At 49.0% G+C, this 23,547-nt stretch overlaps 1 protein-coding gene across 2 annotated transcripts in view; it reads right to left on the bottom strand.

Moving 5' to 3' along the window:
• Window positions 1-10,491, bottom strand: part of GATAD2A (GATA zinc finger domain containing 2A) — a 98,319-nt gene extending 87,828 nt beyond the window's left edge. Inside the window, exon 1 of one of the 2 annotated variants that reach the window (XM_076001571.1) lies at window positions 10,131-10,491. The gene's annotated coding sequence lies outside the window, so the exon portion shown is untranslated. The remainder of the gene's footprint in view (window positions 1-10,130) is intronic. The other variant, XM_012741418.3, reaches the window with a different exon arrangement.
• Between the last annotated feature and the right edge of the window lie 13,056 nt (window positions 10,492-23,547).

Raw genomic sequence — 23,547 nt, 5'->3', positions numbered from 1 at the left:
ATCATCAGTCTAATAAACATCCTTGGTTCAGACATAAAGAAAAACATGTTTTAAAAACTTGGCATCCTCTGTAATCCTAGCACTCTCGGAAGCTGAAGCAGGAGGATGGCTCAAGGTCAGGAGTTCGAAACCAGCCTGAGCAAGAGCGAGACCCTGTCTCTACTAAAAATAGAAAGAAATTAATTGGCCAATTAAAAATATATAGAAAAAATTAGCCGGGCATGGTGGTGCATGCCTGTAGTCCCAGCCACTTGGGAGGCTGAGGCAGGAGGATCGCTTGAGCCCGGAGTTGCTGTGAGCTAGGCTGATGCCACAGCACTCTAGCCTGGGCAACAGAGTGAGACTCTGTCTCAAAAAAATAAAAACAAAAAAAACAAAATTTGGCATCCAGTTCAGACCCCACTCCCCAGTTGTTAAATGGCAGATCTTCCAACTTAGAAAAACATTCCTCCCAAATGTTTTCCAAATTAGATGTGTATCCTATTAGGCAACCTCCCCATTCATAGTGAAACGACCAGAATTTCACTATAAAAAAACACAGGTGGAGGGTCTTTCTAGTTTGTTTTCTCCTTCACAGCTTGATAACAATCACGCCCTCTCCCATGCCCACATAATCAGGCCTATATCTTATCAACTTCTGGTTTGGGAAGATTAAGATATTTATTTCAAGTTTAGGTCAAAAGTCACTTCTCCACTCCTACTGCTCCACTTGACCAGCCTTTAAAAAAAAAATTTTTTTTTAAGAGAAAAAAAAAATTTAAAAAAAAAGTCAACCTTCAATAGAGACACTTTCAGAGGTTGAATATAAAGCCTAAAGGTTGAAAATTAAATGAAAGTTTAAAAATTGTTTTGATGTATTAAGAATGCTCGGCCAGGCCGGCGCGGTGGCTCACACCTGTAATCCAAGCACTCTGGGAGGCCGAGGCAGGCGGATTGCTTGAGGTCAGGAGTTCGAAACCAGCCTGAGCAAGAGCGGGACCTCGTCTCTACTATAAATAGAAAGAAATTAATTGGCCAACTAATATATAGAGAAAAAAATTAGCCAGGCATGGTGGCACATGCCTGTAATCCAAGCTAATCGGGAGGCTGAGGCAACAGGATTGCTTGAACCCAGGAGATTGAGGTTGCTGTGAGCTAGGCTGACGCCACAGCACTCACTCTAGCCTGGGCAACAAAGCGAGACTCTGTCTCAAAAAACAAAAAAAGAATGCTCGACCAGCTTAAATGATAACAATTCTCAAAGGAAAAAAAATTCAGAAGCAGCCCCCAAATCTGTTCTCTTGAAGCACATTAAGAGGTTAAACTCTATGTAGACAGAATACCATTACAAAAACAGTCTAGATGGCCTGATTTCAGCAGCCATCATTGGTTTCTTTTCTTTTCTTTCTTTCTTTTTTTTTTCAGACAGAGTCTTACTTTGTTGCCTAGGCCAGAGTGCCATGGTGTCAGCCTAGCTCACAGCAACCTCAAACTCCTGGGCTCAAGCAATCCTCCTGCCTCAGCCTCCTGAGTAGCTGGGACTACAGGTATGCGCCACCATGCCCAGATAATTTTTTCTATATATTTTTAGTTGGCCAATTAATTTCTTTCTATTTTTAGTAGAGACGTGGTCTCGCTCTTGCTCAGGCTGGTTTCGAACTCCTGACCTTGAGCGATCCTCCTGCCTCAGCCTCCCAGAGTGCTAGGATTACAGGCGTGAGTCACCATGCCCGGCCATCATTGGTTTCTGATTGAAAATGTTTATTGAATGATTTAAATATTTTTTTAACCTGAGTTTAATCTTGGATCCTACTATGACACATTTTATAAGACTTTCTACCTTTGAAGGCAACTTTGGGCTTTTCTTGCCAAAGTGCTCAGTTCAAACTTTAACTTTGAGAACAGCAAAACCTCCTCAGGTCAAGGGAACACTCACCTGTTTTTTATCTCCAGGTCCCTGCCCACCCATGCTATTCCTCTCCCCAGAATGCCTAGCCACCTAATACACCTAACAAGTAGTTCTTCCCCATCACCCCTTCCCCATGAGCCCTCCAAATCACTCGTTTCCCCATCCAACTGTAGCACTTTGCTGCACTTACTCGTGCATGTACCTGTCTTTTCCTGGTAGCCTATGAGCCCCTGTGCCCAGCCAAGTGCCTGACCTTTAGCAGGTGAAAGGAATATTTCCATCACCCTTGAAGGCAGCACTTTGCTGGCACATAGTGCAGCCACATAGAGTCTAGGTTGGGGACTTTTTCCCAGTTATGCCATCATGCTTCAGGACACTTAAGGTGATGCTGCAGCAGTGTAAAGCTATGATGAACTGAGGAGTCTCACCAGGGAAAAAAACAATCCTAGAATTTCCAGATCACCAGCCCTCGGACATGCCCAGCCTGTCGACCAATATACACGTTTGCTCTTGTCGAGTATTAACTCCTACAGATAGCTGTCCAAATTTGGGTGCCAACCTCAAGAGGGACAGTTAGCCTAAATACAATTCTGTAACAACTACCTTTACTAGGCAACTACAACAAACTGGATGTGAAGGTGTTGGTGCTTTGAGACAGGAGTCTGCCAACCTCCTCATTTGCCAGCAAATGAATAAATTCCTCTTTCCTTCTCCTCAAAAACAAAAAAATCTTGGTTGTTTGCTGTGTGGTTACTATCCTCAGCCCACAAATGAGGAAAATGAGCCTTAATGATTAGACCACTTGAAGTTAGGCGATCTTCCTGAGGTCACAGGTCAGCAAGTGGTAGAATCCAGATCAAACCCAAGGTTTTCTGGCTCTAAAGTTTCTACTGTACACAGGGCCTTCTACGGTCTTTTTACAAAGCAGTAAGACATAAATAACTGCAAACCATACTTTGAGCTCGCACTCTTGCCGAAGGACCTATCTACTCTCTGCTTCTTCAAATTCTATACACACCTCCAGGGCATCTCTTGGTGCACAAGGGCTCCTGAGGGGAACACTGTGATAAGGCAACAGGAAACCATCCTTTTGGCCACGCTGAATTTGTGGGTACATTAGCTGAGCCTTCTGAAATGCCAAGTGCAGGTTCACTGGTGGCTCCCAGCTCTGACAAAGCAGCTTACTTAGGAAAATGAGGGAACTTGAATGTGTTTTCTATGCTCAAATTGGGGCCCCAAAACTCACTCAGGGAGAACAGGAAGTCAGGAGGGAGCAAGCATCCACTTCCCAAGGGCAGCAGAGCCCAGAGGTGGGAGGCTAGTCACATGCACAGTTGCATTACTTGTGTACGCCCACTTCCGGCCAGGGCCTGCCTCTCCACCTCCGGAGTCAGAACTTGGGTAGAAGGGGTAAAAAAAAAAAAAAAAAAAACCTACCAGAAACTCTCCTTATAACACCTTACCTCTCCCGTAAAGGTATTGCCCTAAATAAGTGCCCACCCCTGCTTTATAGCTGCATCCCTCACAAATATACTTACTTAAGAAAACCACCTGTCAAATAATTGACCTATGTGGACTAACATCAAATCTAAGACTTCTAGCCTTGCCCAAACATAGGAAAGTCAAAACACAGCCTTCACAGCTCCAGCATAAGAAGAAATCCTAGAGCAAAGGGAACTCCGTGCACCAAGAACCTACCAACACTTCACAAAGCAGTCATCTGTTGGAAATCTCACTTTTCCTATGCCGTCAACAATAGCCAAGCAGCCCCCACTTGACAGAAAGGGCTTTCACAAATGTTTACCTCTTTTTGTAATATGCACTGCCATGAAGAAATGCCACAGGATTCCAAAAACACAAACCACTACTAACTTCAAGAAAAGCAAAACTGGGCCAGGCACAGTGCCTCACACCTGTAATTCTAGCACTCAGGAGGCCAAGACAGGGAGATAGTTGGAGCTCAGGAGTTCGAGACCAGGCTGAGCAAGAGTGTGACCCTGTCTCTACTAAAAATAGAAAAATTAGGCAGGCGTGGTGGCTCATGCCTGTAATCCTAGCACTCTGGGAGGCCGAAGCAGGCAGATCGTTTAAGCTCAAGAGTTCAAGACCAGCCTAAGCAAGAGTGAGACATCATCTCTACTAAAATAAAAAGAAATTAGCTGTACAACTAAAAATAGATATAGAAAAAATTAGCCAGCCATGGTGGCACATGCCTGTAGTCCCAGCTACTCGGGAGGCTGAGGCAGGAGGATTGCTTGAGCCCAGTTTGAGTTTGAGGTTGAGGTTGAGTTTGAGGAGTTTGAGGTTGCTGTGAGCTAGGCTGACACCACGGCACTCTAGCCCAGGCAAGAGTGAGACTATGTTTCAAAAAAGGAAATATAAAAAGAAAAATTAGCTGGGTGTCGTGGCACACACCTGTAGTCGCAGCTACTTGGGAGGCTGAGGCAGGAGGATCACTTAAGCCCAGGCCTTTGAGGTTGCAGTGAGCTACAATGATGCCACTGCACTCTACCCAGGGCAACAGAGTGAGACTCTGTATCAAAAAAAAAAAAAAATTAAAGAAAAAAAAGCAAAACTGAAAATGCTCCTCACAGTGACTAAGTGACTATCCCAGACTCTCTGTTTCCCCAAGATCCTGGCCACGCTCATCATGGATCAACTACTGCCAACAATCAACTTTGAAAATGCCATAATTTCTGCCTCCTTTCAGAGAGAGGAAACAGAAGCCCAGTGAGGAAATTAGAGAGGTAGTGAGGTTTCACTTCTAAACCTCCAAGAAATTCCACCCCAAGCTCCCAATGAGGCTAGCTGCAGCATCTGGGGATATTCTCAAAGAAACCCCACAATATTCTTTCATTTATTTGTTTACTTGTTTGCAGCTGGGATGTAAGCTCCTTGCGGGCCAACTGTGTCAGTCCTGCTTACTGCTAGACTGTCACCACGCACTTCACAGGCGCACAAACAACTGTTGCTGAGTTATTTGCTGGCATAGGAAGTTACATGAGCCAGAAGATTTAACACTTTCTAAGTTTTAATCCAATGTGTAGCGTTTAAAAACACACACACACACCATATCTTATGGCCACAGAGGAAAACCTGTAGCAAGGAAAGCTCTTATTTGAGCGCTCAAATCTCCCTTATAGGGACAATTTAAAGAAATAAACTCCTATTGAAACAACAGACCTAGTATAAACAAAAGCAGTTGCATTGCAGAGAAGGTAAAGCCAAACTTAATACTAGAAATTAAAAATAGCACCATCCATTCATTAGGATAGAACCACTCCATGCAGTAGTTATTTCCCAATTCCAAAAGAGGTCAGCTTATTTATCATCAAGATCCCACAGGGATTTAATGCCCCCAGTGCTGTCTCCAACAGGAAGGAAACCCTGACTTCCCTAGCTATTTCAGTTATATAAATCAACAGTTTATCGTCCAGAGTTAGAAGCTGGGTAGTGTTTGGACCCATATGCCTTTTAGAGCTGCCCACCAACGGATAACCACGTTACATTACATCTAATAAATGTACCCAGATCAATATCATTTCTAACTATCCAAGGTTTTTTATTGCTGTAAGGATTCTTCGATTAAAAAAAAAAATAGTTTAAAAAACTTCCTGTTAGATAAAGAGACTTGGTGGTGGCGCCATCATACACCAGAGTGAAGTTTGTGGCGTACAACAGACATAGCATAATTTCAAAGGGAAGAGCGATCCCTTTAAAGTTGTTTATTTTTTACATTTTAAAAATAATAACCTTTGCTCTTTTCTCATATAATGGAATAACTGTCCTTAAAAGAATTGAGAGAAATTTTAAGATTGGCGGATATTTCTTTGCTTCAATACCAAAGTCACTTTGTTGGCAAGGGAGACTATATTTTAAGGGGGGGTTAAAAAAAAAAAAAAAAAAAAACCTTTTCTTCAAACTTAGGAGCAGCCCACTAGGGGCTCAGCTCAGATTTTCACCCATTATTTCCCCCTGGGTTTTAGCCATCAGGGGCAGGGTGCCATCTGTCCCCACACTGGCAAGTGAAGAAGGCTGGGCCTAATAATTCATCAGCCATGATTCTACGGCTTTCACTAATTGCTAAGAAAGAATCCTCTCAAAAAAAAAGTCCTGCCCACCTTCCTCTACTTTCCCCCTCCCCCAGCCTGCCCCCAAGCTGAGTTAGCATCCCCACAGCTCTCTGGATCCTGGGTCTTGGGAGCACAAGGTGAATCCTGATCTCCTCATGGGCACAAAGCCACACACTGGCTCTCTCAAAGTACTATTATTGTGTGGTGTCAAATGCCTTTGTACATCACTTTCCCAGTCTTTTGTCCCCAAATCTGATCCATTACCATGAAAGAACTGTTCTTCTTTCAAGTTTCTAAAGTGTAAGAACAGATCACTCACCAGGTAACTGCTGGTAACACTCACTTCAAGCATTCTCAAAATATGAATATGATGTTTTAGGTTTATAGTTCACCTACTTTTTTCTTCTCACAATTCTTCAAGTTCATTATAATCTTCTATTTTGCCTATGGTCTAATTAGAGTAATACATCTCCCTACTTGCCCTGAACTCCCAAATTACCCCATTTTACAGGGGTAGATGCCAAGGCCAAGGGAAATACAAATGCCCCACCACACAGCAAATCCATCTCACATCTTATATCAGAACACAGAAAAACTCTTGCTAAGTAAGTTTTCCAAGAGACATACCAAGTTTCTTTCTCTTCAGGCATATTTAGCCTTGGCAGAATGTCAAGCACTTCCTGGTCTGGAAGTCCAGGCCAGGACCCTAATCTCATGAGCACAACAACCAACCTTTATTGCACACCAACCATGTGCCAGGAGCTGTGCTGGCTGCCTCCAGTTTATTATCTCAGATTCATTCATTTATCCAGCTACAGGGCACCTCCCATCAGTAGGCACCTTCACACACATTCACGTCGATGTTTTCCCTCAAATACTTAGTAACGTGCCAATTTTGTACCATAGCTTGTCCAAGGCCACACAACTAGGACGGGCAGAACCAGAATTTGAACTGGGCCCTTCTGACTTCAAAGTCATCTATTCTCTTTTTAACATCCCGCCTGCTGGTCCTATGGGTTTCATTTAAAATAATAAATATGTGCAGGCACTTCTCTACCCTTATCTCAGGGTAAGCCTCAAGCTCCCCACCATCCTTCCCCTTGGGCAGTGCCGACAGCTGACCAGGAAGAGGCAGTAGAAAAGCAACCAGGTCTGCAGCAGCCTCCTGCCTGGACTTGACTAGCCCAGGAGCAAAGGGCCTAGGAAACGCTCCAAGCGCTTCTCCACAGAAGAAAATAGCTCGAGTTGAAACTTGTGTCCACATGGTCCACCGACAGATTTAGAACTCAAATTATAGCCTCAGCAGGAGTCTTCACAAAGGACTCAAATTAAGCAAGACCCAGATGGAAACGAACAGGAGAGAGACAGCCCTAAGTCAAAACTGTAAAGTGAACTGCAGTTCTAGCAGAGTCAGAGGGACGAACTTGTTGAAATGCTAAACCAAACAGTTCAGCCTGTATTTCAGAACTCCACTTCAGGCACGTTCTCTCCACGTCTTTAGCTTGAGACTTGTGCGTGGACATGAAGTGGTTACAAGTTACTCAGGTTTCAAACTGAGTTCATTCCTGTCCTTCGGACCATCTCTCAATGCCAGCATTCATCTACTTGGGCTCCAGAGAGCTCTGCATTTGGCAAAGCAGATAAAATTAGCTACTGGAGTGAACTTGGAATCCAGGGTGGGCCATTAAAAAAAGTACACATGAGATTTGTAAAAGCCACGTAAAAACTTCCTTTTGGGCCAGGCTGAAGTCACTTAAACTTACAGAAATGTAGTCAAATCCTCTGTCCCTTGCCTCCCTTCCACCTTTTCTGGATCTAATGTGACCCATTTCCTGCTTCTTGCCCTGCCTTTCAAACCGGAGTGGCCCACAAACTGGGGATCCTCTATTAATCAAGGGATGAACCAGAGGGTCTAGGGAGAGAAAATGGAGCAGGAACATGAAGGACACTCTTCTCTTTTTTCAGGGGCGGTGGGGAGGGAGGACTACACTATGCAGAGGATTGAGGGATGGGACAGGAAGTGGGTCAGTCCCACAGCCTGATAGTGTGATAATGGGGAGACAATGTTTCTGTCCTGTACCTCTTGCCTCCACATGGTCTGACAGCACCATGATGACCCCAGGGCTGGAAAACGGAGTAACCAAGGTGGTCATCTAGCAGCAGCTCCTGCCCCCCAAATCTAACCGGTCTTAGAAGGACATGAGGAGGCCAGGCCCAGTGGCTCAAGCCTATAATCCTAGCACTCTGGGAGGCCAAGGCGGGAGGATCACTCAAGGTCAGGAGTCCAAAACCAGCCTGAGCAACAGCAAGACCCTGTCTCTACTAAAAATGGAAAGAAATTAAGTGGCCAACTAAAAACATATAGAAAAAATTAGCCCGACATGGTGGTGCATGCCTGTAGTCCCAGCTACTCGGGAGGCTGAGGCAGGAGGATTGCTTGAGCCCAGGAGTTTGAGGTTGCTGTGAACTAGGCTGATGCCACAGCACTCTAGCCTGGGCAACATGAGACAAAATAATAATAATAATAAAAGAAAATTTTAGAAAATGAAAATAAATTTTTTAAAAAGGGACATGAAGAAATTAGTGGTTTTTGCCTCTCTGACCCCCAATTTCTCCTCCAGTCATAAAATCCTCCAGGCCTCTGGAAGCTGAGATGAAAGTCCAGAGAAGACTCTCAGTTTGACAAGAAAGAAGACTGAAGGGGGGTGGGGGGAACATTTCTGGTCTCTCCTCCACAATGGAGGGAGTGGGTGCCACAAAGAGAAATAGGGGAACCCTGACAATGGGGGATCCAAGAATAAATGAAGGAAGAGTTTCTCCGTTAGAAGTTAAGTGATCCGCAGTGTCTCCCATCAAGAGAAGGGATACCTTAGAAAAGTGGAGCCTCGGCCGGGCGCGGTGGCTCACGCCTGTCATCCTAGCACTCTGGGAGGCCGAGGCAGGCGGATTGCTCAAGGTCAGGAGTTCAAAACCAGCCTGAGCGAGACCTCAGTCTCTACCATAAAAATAGAAAGAAATTAACTGGCCAACTAATACATATATAGGAAAAATTAGCCGGGCATGGTGGCTTGTGCCTGTAGTCCCAGCTACTCGGGAGGCTGAGGCAGGAGGATCGCTTGAGCCCAGGAGTTTGAGGTTGCTGTAAGCTAGGCTGACGCCACGGCACTCACTCTAGCCCAGGCAACAAAGCGAGACTCTGTCTCAAAAAAAAAAAAAAGAAAAGAAAAGAAAGAAAAGTGGAGCCTCACTTCAGAGATAGGAGGATCCCATAAGAACATCTCAAATTAGGGGAAGAACCTCTGGAAAAGCCAGGAACCCCTCAAAAACTTGTGGCATCCATAGATTAGTAGAGGACCCAAAAGAAATAGAAATATTTTGGAAAAGTAGGAGTATACCTCAGGGAACTAAGGATCCACTCTGATGACTCTGATGGGCATTTTAGAGTAGTGGGGGACCCCTCAGGAAAGAAAAGGCACTCATCAAAAAGGAGGGCATCCCCAAAAAGTGGGGAACACCTCCAAGAAGGATTCTGACAAAAGCTGGAACATTTCAGATTAGTTGGGAGACACTTAGGAGGAGGAAGTCACTCAAAGAAGTAGGCACAGATAAGCAGAGGGAGAACCTCAGAAAGGCAGGGGCGAAAGGGGACATGTCACAAAAGTGGAACAACAGCTCAGAGAAGGTCTCCTCAGAGAACATGGCGGGGGGGGGGTCCCCTGGAGAGGCAGGGCAGTTTTTTTAGAGAGGGGGGTCCCCCTGAGGAGCAGAAGGAGTCCACTCAGAGAAGCGGGGCCCCTCAGGAAAGTTGAGGATCCCCAGGGAGGCAGAAGGTTCCTGAAAGACGGGGGTCCCTCAGAGATGAGTGTACCCTCACAGAAACAGAGGTCTCCTCAGAGAAGGGGAGAGGGGTCCTTCAGAGAAGTGGGCTCCCTCAACGAGGTGGGGGTCCCCCGTTAAGAAGGGCTCCCCTCAGAGACAAGGGTCCTCAGAGACGTAGGGGTCCCCAAAGAAGGGGGCCCCCTCAAAGGCAGAGGTCCCCTCAGCGGTGGGGGTCCCTCAAGGAAGAGAGTCCGCTCGGTGACGCCGGTGGCCGGGAGAAGCGGAAGCCCTGGAGAAGCCCCGGGCACCGGAAGCCAGGGACCAGCCGGCGGCCCCGGCCCCTCACTCACCGAAGTTGCTCGGCGCCTCCCTGGCGGCGGCCCGGCCCCGGGACGGCCTCGGGTGGCGCAGTCCGGTCGGGTCTAGTCGCGTCCCGCAGCGGCGGCTCCCTCAGGTGGCGCCCGCAGCGGCGCCGGCAGCCGCGACAGGACGACGGACGACCGACCGACCGACTGCGCTGGCGGCGCGGGGCGCTCTCGGGCGGCGGGGGTGCGCGTGCGCGCGCCGGGGCGCTGACCCCGAGCGGGAGGAGCTGCCGCGCCGCGCTCAGAGCTGCCGCTCGGTCTCGCCACTCTGTCTCACACTGAAATTGCCCGCTTCACAGCCCGGCTTCCCCGGTTGCTAGGCAGATTTCGCCTCTCACACTTCCGGGTTGAGACACGTCTCGTCGAGTGGCGGCGCCGCAGGCCAATGAGGTCCGGCCAGGGCTCCCAGGATCCGCACCCCACGGAGGGTGTGGCCAGGATCATGACGGACACCGCCCGGCGGCCAATGAGCGTGCGGGCCGGCTGGTTCTCGGGATCGCGCCGGAGGCCGGGGCGGGTCCGAGGGGGCGGGACTAGGTGATTGACAGGCATCCTGCCAATGAGAGAGGGAAGCGAGCCGCAGGGCTAGTCAGGGTCCTGTGGAAGTGGGACTTAGGCTTGGGGCGGGAACGCCGCGAAGGGCGGGGCCTGAGGGACGCGTCAATTCGTGGCCGGCTCGCTCGGACCCGGGAGGGCGGTTCGCCTGGGCCGCCCGGCGGCCGGCAACTGGCTGGGCAGGGGGTTCCCCGCAGTGCTCTGCAGGGGCGCCCCACCCACAATGCACCGGAGGCTGCCTGAGCCCGGCGGGCGTGGGGCGGTTCCGCCGGGCGGCGGGCGGCGCCTCCGAGGAGACTGGGCGAGTCGTGGCCCGGCCTTGTTCCGGAGGGGCTCCCTTGCCCCTGCGCTCTTTTCTGTCTAGACTTGTGGCTTCGACCCTCTTCTGAGGAGAATCTGGGAGATTCTTCCCTCGGCTCGGGTTCTGAGAAGACTGTTCGAGATTCTTTTTCCTGGCCTCCGTTCTGAGGAGAATCTTCAGGAATCTGGCCCCTTTTCTGGAAGAGTTTTGGAGATTCTTGCTCGGCCCGCTTTCCTGTGGAGAATTGCCAGGATAAGGATGATTTTGCAGATTCAGGACACCAGCTGTTTTTTCTAAGAAAACAAGGGGGTTCGGGGTCTCTACCCTCTTTGCTGAGGAGAATTTTGGGAATCCAGTGCCCACTGCCTTTCCCGAGGAGTATTTGGGGAGGACCCTCTGCCTCTTCTTTGAGCACCATTGGGATCCGCTGTCCCTGTCCCTCCCCTGTCTGAGGAAAGTGGAAGCTGCGTGACTGTGACGCCCGCCTTCATTTCTGAAGACAACTTGGGAAATTTCCACCTCGCATGTCCCCTCACTCTGGAGAAATTTGGGACTTCAAGCACCCCGCTTCTCTCCAGGGAAGGATGGCAGGAGGTCCTTCACCCCTTTACTGAAGAAATGCCAGCAAGTTGTGCTCCCTGCTCTTTTTCAAGCAGCATCTGAGTGTTGGAGGAAGGATCCCCGTTTTTCTGAGACTTGGACCATCTGCCTCTTCTCCCCTAGGACAATGTGGGGAGTTCCACCTCCTTTTTGAAAATGCTACCCATTTAGCCCTCCTTTACCCCTTTTATAAAGTTGTTCTTATTTTCATGTTTTTTTCTCTTTTTTAAAATTTTTTTTCTTTTAAAAGTTATTCCTCCCTTCCCCTAACCCCCCCTTTTTTTTTGAGGAGGATTTTTCCAAGCCGCTGTCCACTCTTTCCCAAGGGACAAATCTGTGATCCCTCCTGAATCTGGCCTCTGGTGGCCTCTTCAGCCTCACAGTTTTGTTTTCTGCTGAGTGGGGCCATTTCTGGAAGAATTCCTGCTTCCCACTCCCCACTCCCAGATAAAACAAATTAGTCACCCCAAACTCTGCAAAAGAATGGTGTTTGCACCTCTGCTGAAGCACGAACCGTGGCCTACCAAAGGTCCTGGCCTTCTCCTATGTCTTCTGCCTGTTAGTTCGGAACTCCTGCCAGATTCCCCCAACCCCTACAAAAAAACCTAGGTTTGCCCTTAGTAAGCAACCAAACGTCCATTGAATCAGAGGGGTGAAAAAGGTAGTAATGAATGAGAAAGGCACACAACACTGAGGATTCAATGTGGCAAAGTTTTTTTAAGAGACAGGTTCTCACTATGTTGCCCAGGCTGGACTTGAATGCAGCTCAAGCAATCCTCCGGCCTCAGTCTCCCAAGTAGCTGAGACTGCAGGTGCACACCACCAGGCCATGCCCAGTAGGTGCTGAGATATCTGAATTATAGACTGGCACTTGTGAACCAAGATGAATGCAATAAAGGAAATTGGCCTGTGATATAAGGCAGAATGTTATACTAAAGAGATACTGAGAAAATGTAGGAATGTAGAGGAGGAAGTGATTAAATGAGATAATGGATGTGAAAGTGCTTTGCAAACCATGAAGCAGCTTACCCAGGTGGAAAGGATGAATGTTCCTGGAAGAAAAGTAAAGAATAAATTCAGAGTCACAGTGATGGGAGGTTGGCAGGAAGCCCTGAGGGGCCTGACTCCCTGAGTGAGCTCAGCCTGGCTCTAAGTGGCAATGCTGACAGAGTGAGCCATTGCAAATGACAGCATGTGTCCAAAGTGCTTTGCACCTCTGTCCTAGCACTTACCACTCTGCAAGTGTCTGAGGTAGTCCAGGTAGGCAATTAACACTTAGCCATTGGTGACTAGCAGAGTTGCTGGTCAAACCTATGCCTGCCACTCCCTAGAGAGGCCAGTTACTTTCCTTACCCTGGAAGAAATAAGAATACCAGTCTCTAAGGATTGCATTGAGGATTAGGACCTCAAAATGCCTTGCATCATGCCTGGTACACAGTAGGACTCAGAAACTTTTAGTTTCATTCCAGTCACTAACCGGGATGCTTTCCAAGAGCAGGAATCTAGCCTTATTCATTTAAGTAATCCCTCGGTGCTTTGCACATGACTTCTTTATAGTTGTTGAATTGAACTGGGATCAAAGAGCAGCTCATCGTCCAACCTCTTCATTTTATACATGAGAAATTGAGAGGCACAGAGGGCAACTGTAACTTGTTCACATTGCACTGCTATTTTATGGCTAGATCCTAAGCTTACATTGTCTTAATCTCAAATTGGGCCCATGTAAAGTAAAAGTGAAAGGAAGTGAGTGGGGCCTATGCCCTCAAGTCCTTGTGCAAAACAGCCATGTTAGGAACCTAGGCCAGGCATGGTGGCTCACACCTGTAATCCTAGCACTTTGGAAGGCCAAGGCAGGATTGTTTGAGGCTAGGAGTTCTAGACCAGGCAAAGCAAGAATGAGACCCTTGTCTCTACAAAAAATAGAAAAATTAGTCAAATGGTGCCTGTAGTCTTAGCTGCTTGTGAGGCTGAGGCAGGAGGATCACTTAAGCCCAAGAGTTTGAGGCTGCAGTGAGCTATGACGATGCCACTGTACTCTAGCCAGGGTAACAGAGTGAGTCCCTATTTAAAAAACAAAAACTTCCTGAGCCTTATCTTTCTCTTAGGCAAACTGTAGAAAATGTTTCCCTGAAGAAAGATTCTGGATGCAGATCTAATAGAGTCCCCAAACCCAAAAGCAAAGGGGCAGGTGAGGCCCCGACCAGGCCACCCCCAAAATAATTTTGTCAATGGGAGCTTACAAATGAAATGAGGCTATTTCAGGGCTACCCTGTGCAATTTCCAGCTGACCCCTGGAAATGTGAGGACCTATAATTACAACTCACCTTTTTATTTTAAGAATGCACAGAATTTCTTTGATTTTCTGAAAAAAAAAAAAAAAAGAGGCATTGCCCAGAGGCAGAGATGTTAGACTAAGGGACATCCATGAAGGCTAGAATCCTAAGTATAAACAAGAACCCTGTTTGGCTGGAAAATTTTATCCTCAAAGAATCCAAAGCAAATGGACATTTGTCAGAGAGAGTAAAATGCCCCACCAAAATGAATGGCGTGAAACCGAGAAAAGATGCACGTGACAGTACCAAGGATGTGCTTTCCTTTCCATGGTGGTAACAGCGATTGCATCTCTGCACCAAGGCGTGTCCCTTCCTAGGTCTGGGAAATCATGTGGGCAAACTGGCTAAGTGACATTCACATCCAAATAGGGAAATGGGAACTGAGCCAGGCCACTCCACAGGCAGCAGGGGAGGTGGGGCCTCAGAAAATGAGAGCCCGGTGGTGCCAGCCTGTGAGACCTCCTGCTGGTGCTGTGGCCCCGGACCAAGGAAGCAGTGCCCACCGGCAATGGAGAACCACAGGTGGTTAATTCTGGTGGGAAGGGTACTAAGCAGAAAGGTTAAAGCCCTCCAGTGTCAATGGCGGTAGCAGTTCAGGGGCACACAACAAGGTACTCCTCCATCCTTGCTCCCTAAGACTATTCGACTGCATGATTCATTTGGATTTGCCAAGTACTTTGAGGCTTGCATGTGTGAATTGCTAATATGCAACCTGCATCCTGTGTCCAGTCTATTGGAACTGGCCTGTGTTCTCCTAGAAAAAAGGCAATGAAAAGTCTATTTCCAGAGAGAAATAGACACAACCAAATTAACAGGTTGGCCTAAGGAGTCCTGTTGCTGCTCCAGAGGAAGTCAGGTAGCACCTGAAGTATTCGTGGGTGGGGAGCAGAGTGTAGCTTTATTGCTATTAGATGGCTAGAAAATCTGGAGTAAGTCCATATGAACCTCAAGGCTTTTTTTTTTTTTTTTGATACAGTCTTACTCTATTGTCCAGGCTAGAGTGAGTGCCGTGGCGTCAGCCTAGCTCACAGCAACCTCAGACTCCTGGGCTCAAGCGATCCTCCTGCCCCACCCTCCCGCATGCCTGTAGCTGAGACTACAGGCATGCGCCACCATGCCCAGGTAATTTTTTTCTATTTTTGGTAGAGACGGGGGTCTCGCTGTTGCTCAAGCTGGTCTCGAACTCTTGAGCTCCAGTGATCCTCCTGCCTTGGGCTCCCAGAGTGCTAGGATTACAGGCGTGAGCCACCACACCCAGCCCACCTCAATTTCTTGTGAGGCCCCAGACAGGGACAAAACAGAAACAAATTCTAGCTCATAGGGACTAAAGCGAGCCAGGCCTTGAATCTCCTGTCTCAGCCTCCCTAGTAGCTGGAACTACAGGCATGTGCCACCAGGCCCAGCTAATTTTTTCTATATATATTTTTAGTTAGCCAATTAATATCTTTCTATTTTTAATAGAGATGGGGTCTCACTCTTGCTCAGGCTGGTTTTGAACTCCTGACTTTTTTTTTTTTTTTTTTGAGACAGAGTCTCACTTTGTTGCCCAGGCTAGAGTGAGTGCCATGGCGTCAGCCTAGCTCACAGCAACCTCAAACTCCTGGGGTCAAGCAATCCTACTGCCTCAGCCTCCCAAGTAGCTGGGACTATAGGCATGCACCACCATGCCCAGCTAATTTTTTCTATATGTGTTAGTTGGCCAATTAATTTCTTTCTATTTATAGTAGAGACGGGGTCTCGCTCTTGCTCAGGCTGGTTTCAAACTCCTGACCTTGAGCAATCTGCCCGCCTCGGCCTCACAGAGAGCTAGGATTACAGGCGTGAGCCACCGTGCCTGCCCCATAATGAGCTCTTAAATGGCATTGGGATCATGGGATAGAGTTGTAGGCAAAAGGGCCAGAGAGGAGACATCTCTTTCTCACCCTGACCCTTAGGCTGCCTTTCTCTGCATCCACAGGCTGAGGCTGACCCTAAATATCTCACATACACTTCCAGAGAGGTTCTGTTCTTCAAGGAGATGTATGTAGGTGGCCTGCTTTGATTCTGTGTACCAACAGAAGCCTGGTGCACATGCAGTTCTGCTTGGATTGTTTAAACGAAAAGCAAGTGTTCTGTTGGACAAAACACTCCAGATGTGACCACAGATATGAGCTGCCAAACCTACATGAGCAACTCAGGACTGTCCTTTCAGATTTGGTTCCAGCCTCTAGAATGTTCCTGAGAACTGAGCACCTTTAGCCCAAGATTGCTGTCCACCATAAAAAGCCCTAGAAGCCCCTCTGCATTGGAGCCTTCTGAGGAGCAAAAAGGCCCTAGGATCCTGGACTACATGTATTTCTACACATCATGGCTTGGGGAAGACTGATTACAACTTTTTCCTAGGCTGGACGTGGTGGCTCACGCCTATAATCCTAGCACTCTGGGAGGCTGAGGTGGGAGGATCACTTGAGCACAGGAGTTCCAGACTAGCCTGAGCAAGAGCAAGACCCCATCTCTACTAAAAAAAAAAATAGAAAAATTAGCTGGTTGTAGTGGTGCAAGCCTGTACTCCTAACTATTCGGGAAACCAAGGCAGGAATATTACTTGAGTCCAGGAATTTGAGGATGCAATGAGCTGTGATTGTGCCTCTGCACTCCAGCCAGGGCGACAGAGCAAGAAAGAAAAGAGACAGGTTCTCACTATGTTGCCCAGGTTAGTCTGAAACTCCTGGCCTTAAGCAATCCTCCTGCCCGAGCCTCCCAAGTAGCTTGGACTACAAGTGTGAGCCACTGTGCCTGGCTCAGACCTGATTCTTAAAGAGGGCTCAGCCTGGGAAGACCATTCCAAGCAGAGGAGAACAGCCAGTGCCACAGTCCTTCCTCCTGGGGCTGAGACTGGCCCTGCTAGCTGGTAGGAGGGGCTGGCCTGGGAGGAGTCAGGAGTTTATTTTGACCGGAAAAAGAAGTGTGTTGCAAAGTGCTGTGAGCTCCATTTCCCACTGGTAAAATTCCTTGTTTGGACTCAGTACATCTTCCTGCTCTCTTATTTCATTCCTATATTCCTTCATTCAAGGTAAGGATGTCACTGAGCAGCTAGGGTAGCCAGATTTAGGTATTGAAAATATAGGACTCCAGTTAGCTTTTAATTTCAGCTCAATCATGAATACATGAATACTCTTTTTGTTTTGTTTTGTTTTGTTTTTGAGACAGAGTCTCACTCTGTTGCCCAGGCTAGAGTGAGTGCCGTGGCGTCAGCCTCGCTCACAGCAACCTCAAACTCCTGGGCTCAAGCGATCCTCCTGCCTCAGCCTCCCGAGTAGCTGGAACTACAGGCATGCGCCACCATGCCCAGCTAATTTTTTCTATATATATTAGTTGGCCAATTAATTTCTTTCTATTTATGGTAGAGACGGGGTCTCGCTCTTGCTCAGGCTGGTTTCAAACTCCTGACCTTGAGCAATCCGCCTGCCTCGGCCTCCCAGAGTGCTAGCATTACAGGCCTGAGCCACTGGGCCCGGCCTATGAATACTCTTTTTGTATAAGTACATCCCAGGGCATCAGAGTGTTCCATGTGCCAGGAGTCAGTTTGGGTTTGAATAATCCACTTAACACACAGCCCAGTGCCTTTGGAGGAACTGGTCAAACATGAAGGTCAGGGTCTTTTGTGGCTTAGAAGACAGAGGCGAACTGGCTTCCAAGGTCCACTTTGACCCCAATTTTGACCTTGAACTAGTGACTTCTTGGAGTTCCCCAACTCCAGTTAGACACCCACATTGTATCGATTGAAATGTCTTTGTTGTACCCCGAATCACAGATATATATCATGTCTTGTGGGGACATTGAGCTGGGTGCTTGGTTTCTCCAGTGGTGGGACACAGGTTCTGGCCCTTTACACAGGAGTTAAGCGAAGGTGTCTTGGTGGGGATGCTGGCTCACACCAGTAAGCCCAGTGACTCAAGAGGCTGAGGCAGGAGGATCGCTTGAGCCCAGGAGGTTAAGGCTGCAGTGAGCTATGATCGCCCTAGTGCACTCCAGCCTGGGCGACAGAGGAGAACCAGACTCTTGAGAGAGAGAGAGAGAGAGAGAGAGAGAGAAGCTGTCCTTTTCCAAGGGAGGGGATGGTAGTGTGTTCAGCACTTGCTGTCCCACTGCCCATGGTACTGAGATAAGGTATAAAGGTTGGAAGATTCTAGAAAGAAATTATGTGGCAGTGGGCCACAATTCCCGTCACAGGGTTGAGTCAGCACCATCATGGGTTCTGTCTGTGTGCAAAGCCCACCCTGGCCCCCAACTCTGCAGACAATGCATGTGGGTGTCCCCAGAGCCCGGGCAAACCTGGGGGTGTGGCCTGTGGTCATTCCAGGACACACCCAGGGAAGGGCAAGACAAACAATCCCTTGAAAAAGAATTCCCTTGGGCTGGGCGGGGTGGCTCACGCCTGTAATCCTAGCATTCTGGGAGGCCGAGGCGGAGGATTGCTCAAGGTCAGAAGTTTGAAACCAGCCTGAGCAAGAGTGAGACCCCATCTCTATTAAAAATAGAAAGAAATTAATTGGCCAACTAAAAATATATAGAAAAAATTAGCCGGGCATGGTGGCGCATGCCTGTAGTCTCAGCTACTCAGGAGGCTGAGGCAGAAGGATCGCTTGAGCTCCAGGAGTTGGAGGCTGCTGTGAGCGAGGCTGACGCCCCAGGACTCCAACTGGGGCAACAGAGTGAGACTCTGTCTCAAAAAAAAAAGAATTCCCTTGTCACCTGGGTTTTGGGTCTAAGGAGAACTAGATGCCAAGAGAGGAAATAAATCCTATCAACGAGGGACGCAGGGATGGCCCAGCAAGGACTTCCTTTAGTGGGCTGCTGTTGGATTGCACGTCATACAAGGGTGGCCGAGACCGTCGCCACCCGACTGACTCCACCTGATGCTGCCTCGAGTTCAGCCCCGGATGAGTCAGTGCCATCCCCAAGTTCGGTTCAGGCAATGTGAGCTGAGTGTGGTGGGCGTGTGGTGGGGGCAGACGGACGGTGGCACTGGCCGGAGGGGACTTGGAGATTCCATCACTCTCCTGGACGTGGAGGCTCAGCCACTCTCCCCGGCTGTCAGTGTCCCGCTGGATCTGACTCCAGACGCCAGCCGAGTGCAAGGTGACAGGGGACCTGCGTGGCAGCGCCGCCCTCCGTAAACATCGCAGGCGGGGCTGGCAGCCCCGATGCCCCTGTGCTCTCTGGCGTGGCCAAAAAGAAGGGGACTGTGCCACAGCCTGACAACCCCAGCCCCAGATGCTTGGCTGTGCCATAGTGAACGAACGCAGAATTCCTCAGACGCCTGGGACTCGGTGCCGTGTAGCAGAGACCGGAATGTTGTCCGGCTCTGACCAGCTTGGCCAAGGGAGGCCTCCCCTCTTTCCGGTCACAGCTCCCCAGACCTGGTGCCCTCTGCTTGTCCCCAAACTACCATGAGCCCCTTCTCACCGATGGTCAGCCCTCACTCCTGTTTGAGGCCCGTTGTGAAGGACGGACTGTCCACCCTCCAAGGACAAGGACTTTTTCTTTTTCTGAGACAGAGTCTCGCTTTGTTGCCCAGGCTAGAGTGAGTGCCGTGGTGTCAGCCTAGCTCACAGCAACCTCAAACTCCTGGGCTCAAGTGGTCCTCCTGCCTCAGCCTCCCGAGTGGCTGGGACTGCAGGCATGCGCCACCATGCCCGGCTAATTTTTTCTATATATGTTAGTTGGCCAATTAATTTCTTTCTATTTATAGTAGAGACAGGGTCTCGCTCTTGCTCAGGCTGGTTTTGAACTCCTGATCTCGAGCAATCTGCCCGCCTCGGCCTCTCAGAGTGCTGGGATGACAGGCGTGAGCCACTGCGCCCGGCCTCAGGGACTTTTTTGATATGGTTCTCTGCTGTGTTTCCAGTGCCTGGTGTACAACAGGTGCTCAATAAATGTTTGGCAAGTAAATGAGGGAATGCCGTGCCCCTAACACCCGGGGAACCCTCGGCGTGCTCTTCTCCACCCTGCCTATTACAGGAGGGGAACTGAGAGGCTGTGAGGGGAAGGCCACCCCACATCCCTACAGATGAACAGAGTCCAGCCAGACTGGGGTCTGGCGACACCCAGCCCAGCCTTCCTAGCTCCCGGCGACCCTACCTGGTGGGGACCTGCCTAGGCTGCCCTCGTAGCTCCTGGGCCCACTGTGCCCCCTGGCGGCCAAGGATGGAGCAGTTGCACCAGTAGCAACTGGTGACACATGCAGATGAAGACAGTGTGAGAGATACACTTCCGGTTCATGACAATACTTCTGAGCAGTTTGTGATTAACCCTTTACGGAAGCATCTGTGCTCAGCACCCTGTGATAGCCGGACAGGACAGTACCAGGGCCACACAGAGGCTGGCTCTGGACAGAACATGCCTCACTACAGATGGAGCCTGAAGTCCATGTTGCATAACCACTAAGTAAGCAAAACAAGCAGGGCCAGGCATGGTGGATCACGCCTGTAATTCCAGCACTTTGGGAGGCTAAGGCAGGAGGATCGCTTGAGCCCAGGAGTTCGAGGCTGCAGTGAGCTATGATCATGCCACTGCATTCCAGGGTGGGTGACAGGGCAAGACCCTGTTTTGTTTTGTTTTTTTGAGACAGAGTCTCATTCTGTTGCCCGGGCTAGAGTGCCATGGCGTCAGCCTAGCTCACAACAACCTCAAAGTCCTGGGCTCAAGCGATCCTCCTGCCTCAGCCTCTCGAATATCTGGGACTACAGGTATGTGCCACCATGCCTGGCTAATTTTTTCCATATATTTTTAGTTGGCCAATTAATTTCTTTCTATTTATAGTAGAGAAGGGGGTCTTATTCTTGCTCAGGTTGGTCTTGATCTCCTGACCTTGAGTGATCCTCCCGCCTCGGCCTCCCAGAGTGCTAGGATTACAGGTGTGAGCCACCATACCTGGTTGACTTTGTCTTAAAAAACAACAACAACAACAAAACAAACAAACAAATCAGGTGCATATGGACAAAGTTTTATCTCTAGAGAGCTGTGCTTCAGGGAGCTTTTTAGCATAAATGACAGGGATGGGGACAACAGGTGCTGATCTGTCCCCCACAGACACCTGATTTAGTGTGAGAATGTCACTAGTTCACAAATGACATTTGTAGCAGGTAAGGCATTGGAAGTATTGTATTTTTCATAAAAAATCACTGTAAGAGTCTCTTCAGCTACTTTCCGGTTCCTAAAAAAAAGTTTCCAAAATGTCAAAGTATAAGGAAATCAAATTCACCTAGAAATTAATCTTTTTCTTTCTTTTTCAGCTGATTGGATTGTAATCTCACCATGTGAACATGAATTTGGGGTGAAATGAGAAACTTTGAAATGTGTAAACAATCTTCTCCCTCTTACTCTCTGGGGACCCCTCAGTGGGGGGCAGAGGGGAAGGGAAAGCGCTTGATCAAGGGACTCGGGGTGATGAGGCACCGAGGGGAACAGCTCTGGCACAGGGGCAGGTGGGAGCTAGGGTGGAATGTTCAGGAACCTAAGAGGGACTGGCAGAGGCAGGCAAGACCAGAGAGGAGGCTGGAGGACATTGAGGTCAGAGACAGTGGCTTGGACTTGGGGAGGGCTGGTGGACATGGCCAGGAGTGGAAGGAGTGACAAGGCTGGATTTTGGAGGGTTGGGCATGTGTCAAGGCCACTGATGATCACTTGCTGTGTGGGCCAGGTGCCCCCAGCTGCCTGCTGGCCTCTGTGAAGCCCATCCTTGTCCTCCCATGATCCCTGAGGCCACCTCCTGACTGTTCCTGTCACCCACTTTCTAAGTAGTGTGTTCTGTGGATCTGGACAAAGGTAATGGCTGTGCCACACTGCAAATGTACTCAGTGTCACTGTCTATTTTAACACAGTTAATTTTTATGTTATGTGAATTTCACCTCAGAAAACACAAAACAACCCCCCTGACAGGTGCATAGAGCCCGGTCCCCTTAAAAATAGAGACCAAAGGCTGGGTGGGCATGGTGGATCACACCTGTAATCCCAGCACTTTGGGAGACCAGAAGTTCTACACCAGCCTGAGCAACATGGCAAGACCCCATCCCTAAAAAAAACAAAAATAAAAAATGAGCAGGGAGGCCGGGCGCGGTGGCTCACGCCTGTAATCCCAGCACTCTGGGAGGCTGAGGTGGGAGGAAGGTCAGGAGTTTGAAACCAGCCTGAGCAAGAGCAAGATCCCATCTCTACTAAAAAATATATAAAGAAATTAATTGGCCAACTAAAAATATACAGAAAAAATTAGCCAGGCATGGTGGCTAACGCCTGTAGTTCCAGCTATTCAGGAGGCTGAGGCAGGAGGATCGCTTGAGCCCAGGAGTTGGAGGTTGCTGTGAGCTAGGCTGACACCACGGCACTCACTCTAGCCTGGGCAACAAAGTAAGACTCTGTCTCAAAAAAAAAAAAAAAAAAAAAAAGGCCGGGCGCGGTGGCTCATGCCTGTAATCCTAGCACTCTGGGAGGCCAAGGCGGGAGGATCGCTCAAGGTCAGGAGTTTGAAACCAGCCTGAGCAAGAGACCCCGTCTCTACTATAAATAGAAAGAAATTAATTGACCAACTAATATATATAGAAAAAATTAGCCGGACATGGTGGCATGAGCCCCCCTCCTGGTAGAGACAGACCATTATCAATAAAAGGAGGTGGAGATTCAAGCCTCAGGTCACCCCATTCAGGATACGGGGCTCTGCGTCCTCACACCCTGTGGGCTGAAGACCCCACACCCTGCCACAAAGAGGGGGCTCCACTGGTGGGCTGAGGCTGAAGGTCGCCTCTGGGTGGGGGTGAAGGGCAGACGAAACGACAAAGACACAGCGAATGGCTCCTGCATGTCATTTTACTTTGAATATATAGGAAGAGAAATCCACAAACGGGAAGCTATGTTCTATGCTTATATCTTTTAAACAATGTTTTGTTATTTACAAAAAAAATTTTTTTTTCCTGATTAAAAAAAGCACCAGCTGAAAAGTTACAGGCTGCTAAAACCGTTAAGATATTACAAACCCATTAAAGGACATTACACCAAACGTACTTGTTAGAAAACTTGAACGAAACAGAAAACACAACCAGCTCATTTAGCCACTGTGGTTCCCATCACCCTCGAGTTCCTGCTACGCGGGGCTGGGAGCGCTTACCCGGGAGAGGCCCCTGGCCTCCCTGGAGAGCGACTGTGGGGCCAGGCTGTGTCGCAGAGGGACACAGCAGCCTCGCTCCTGCTGTGCCCGGCCTCCTGGGGGCCAGACCCCTTGAGCCCTGACCACGGGGCGTGGTGGGAGTGGGAGGTGCACTCGAGGGCGTGACCGGCCCTCAGCAATTTATCTGCCAACAGACTCTTTTAGCCCTTCATCCCTGTCTGCTGAAGGGTCTGGAGTTTGTATCTGTTTTCCCTAAACACGCAGCTGTGGGACACTGTGACGGCCCCCTGGGAGCTTGCCGCCTGCCGTCCCGTCTTGCAAGCGAGCGAGGCACCCACCCCGGACTCGCAGGAAGGTACTTTGTGTGATCGGATCTGCTGTGAAGACAGGTCCCAAACTTGCACACGCACACACACACACACACACACACACACGCATGTGCTTTGGTTTCCATAAAGCTCGAGCAGAATG

This window comes from Microcebus murinus, chromosome 4, assembly GCF_040939455.1.
Source record: "Microcebus murinus isolate Inina chromosome 4, M.murinus_Inina_mat1.0, whole genome shotgun sequence".
Lineage (NCBI taxonomy): Eukaryota > Metazoa > Chordata > Mammalia > Primates > Cheirogaleidae > Microcebus > Microcebus murinus.
Note: the sequence above shows the minus strand (reverse complement) of the source record. Positions and strands in the feature narration are given on the sequence as shown.